General features: G+C 35.1%; 1 protein-coding gene across 1 annotated transcript in view; it reads left to right on the plus strand.

Annotated features, from left to right (window-relative positions):
* Nucleotides 1-382: 382 nt before the first annotated feature.
* Nucleotides 383-3110, plus strand: part of LOC106873734 (carboxypeptidase D) — a 235135-nt gene continuing 232407 nt past the window's right edge. The window contains exon 1 of the mRNA XM_052973529.2: nucleotides 383-545. The gene's annotated coding sequence lies outside the window, so the exon portion shown is untranslated. The remainder of the gene's footprint in view (nucleotides 546-3110) is intronic.

A 3110-nucleotide genomic window follows, 5' to 3' on the forward strand; every position in this document is an offset into this window, starting at 1 on the left:
GTGTGTGTGTGTGTGTGTGTGTGTGTGTGGTGTGTGTGTATGTGTGTGAGTGTGTGTGTGTGTGAGTGTATTATATATATATATATATATATATATATATATATATATATATATATATATGTATACATATATGTATATATATAGTATATATTATATATTATATATTATATATATATGAATACATAAATACATACTTTATTTTCTGATACTTAAATCAAAGTAATATATAGTGTAAACATGTGTAAACACTGAGACAACGTTACTAACTTCCCGAACTTAATCCCACCCCGGACTTGCTGGCTTTGTGCCAACATTTGAAACTAATTATCACTTTTTGTTTATTTGAAACCAATAATCGCTTTTTTTTTATTTTGCAGATATACAAAAACTAAAGGCAATACTTCTAAAAACAAATCTGGACTCGAACACAGTTGTACTTTGTTAAAACCTTTGTTAGAATCTTAATAACATTAGCACTAAACTTTACCAAATTCATCAGTGAAAAAATATTGGATCACTTGGGAAAACTTTTACACTTTTAGAAGGTAAGTCTAAAAATTTCTTAGGCACTTGAAATACGTTTTCTTAAATGAATTTCATAGTTTTCACTTCTTTAGTGTTAAAGCTTTACATACGATCACATGGACGCGAATGTTGTGATTGAAAATATAAAGTCCTAACACTGAATCTCTGGTTGATGCCTCTCCTGTTTCAGATCTAGATTTTTTCGTTTGTTCAAAACTAGCTGCAATCAAAACCCGCCATTTCACGCCTTTTGACTCATTTGGTACATACTCCACCCACACAGTCATGAAGTACAAAATCTGCGTGTGATGTGCTCTGATTAGGAACCATCTAGAGTGAACATTGCTGTGTTAGGTGTAAAGATCTTGCATTTTGAGGCATTACATTCATGTCACTTTTTCCATGCTTCGTCAAACAGTTTACTAGATATTTTCAGTGTGTTCTCGTCTTTGGTGTTAGCGTTGTGCAACCACCATATTTAGTATTTATGAAGAGGGTGTCAGTGAGTGCCATGGTTTTAGATTGTATTATATTAATTGCTTATAGCAACTAGCCATGTCCCAAATAGTAGAAACAAAATATTGTCTTATTTTCAAACAAGGCATATTGCTGATCAATCAGAGGGTAAACTTAGCCAGCGAAAAGAGCATTATGATACCTCGTGCCATTGTCAACATAATAGTTGTTCAATTCACCAACAAGCTAAGGAACCAACAGCATCCTGCTCAGGCCAACTTGAGCTCTCTGACAGTTGAGTTCAGATGGATTCTTTAAAATAATCCTGATTATAAAGCAGCTGATATTGCAGAACAACTTCAAATGAGTCGCAGTACTTTTCTGAAATATCTCGAGCAACGTGACTACGATGATAGAGAAGCTAGAAGGAAATATCTTCTTCGACCAGTAAATACACAAAGAAAAAAAGGAGAAATAAATCTTATAAGAAAAAAAAAATGATGCTGGCTATTTACTTTGAAAATCAAACAAATCTTTGCTTCTAGTGTTCGCGGCATGGTTAGTTACTATAAACAATTATTTTGCCGTAATCTCAAATGAAAATTATAATGCATTAACGAGTTTGAACCACCAGGTAGTGTCCGCACAGATAAAACGGTATAACGAGCGGTGTCTATTTACTTTTAATATATATATATATATATATATATATATATATATATATATATATATATATATATATATGTATGTATGTATGTATGTATATAAACATCCATACATACACACACACACACATATATATACGTATATTTGTTTAGATCGACATGATCAACACCTATTATTATTAGCTCGGTAGCTTCAAGCATGTAATTGGTTAGCGGTTTATACTGTAGGAATACTTATTATAGCAATTTCCAGCACCATTTTGCCCAGATTCCTCCTCCTACTCCTCCGTGGGCGTTACCTCCCGCGCCTCTTCTTCTTCTTCACCTCTGTTTGCTCTTCCTATTCTCCTTCGCTTTCTGCCAGTCATTCTTCTTCTTCTTCTTCTTCTTCTTCTTCTTCTTCTTCTTCTTCTTCTTCTTCTTCTTCTTCTTCTTCTTCTTTGATCCCCGCTACATAACATGTGTATGCTATCTTTGTATTACTCCATCCCTCCCTCCACACTTTTATACATCTTTCCCAAAAACCGCTCTTGGTTTTCCAGAAATACATTCACATGCTTTCCTCTTGGTTCTGCTGCTAACAGACTCAATGCCACAAAATTTTTATACCCCTTCGGTTCAAAATACTTATATATATATATGCATCGCATGTACTTTTCAGATGTTCTTACTGAAAACTTCTCAACATTTCATCAGTTGAAGTCCAGTATTCTTCCTTTGTTGGTTTTCAGTTCCTTGCTATCACTGATTTCTATTCTACATTCTACAATAATGTTCGCTGCAATTAAATCATGTGCGTACATTCTTATACTGGTTAAACTACATCCGTTAATGGGGTCATGGTTTGGGAAAGGCCAAGATTTTGAAGAATGTGGAATCACTCTTAGCCACCATTGTTCCTTCGTCTACTATGACCCGGAGTTATGGCACGTCAGTGTTTCAGATATTTGTTAAAATTTCATGTATGTACCCGAGCCAGGGTACGCTGAAATCTTAGGGTGTAGCATGGTAGATGTTGACTATTTCAGCAGATGAATTTATTGAGTCAACAGCGAATGTCACTAGATGCTGAACAGATGAACAATAAAGAGAAAATGTCAATGGCCAATATCAACCAGATGAGATATTTCAGCCAGCGAAAGAGCATAGTGACAAAAAACACAGGCCGGACGTTGACATCACAGTTGTCAATGTGGACGTATTAGTCCGACAACACGCCCAACAAGTGATCGTGATATGGATATTTAAATCCTGTACACTTGATGAAATCTCAGGCCTGATCTGTAAGCAGTGAAACTATGGCCAACCGATGTATTTTCACTGCGACTTTCTGTGTGCTCTTATTTAATCGATTTCAAGAGAGTCATCTCAGTGCACTCTGCATATTAGTGGAACATTACTAAGGCATGTATAAAAGTTAAGTATTTCGGAGCTGCGCTAACGAATGATAGAAAGCATAAGCTA

This window comes from Octopus bimaculoides, chromosome Z (assembly GCF_046866305.1).
Source record: "Octopus bimaculoides isolate indiv1 chromosome Z, ASM4686630v1, whole genome shotgun sequence".
NCBI lineage: Eukaryota > Metazoa > Mollusca > Cephalopoda > Octopoda > Octopodidae > Octopus > Octopus bimaculoides.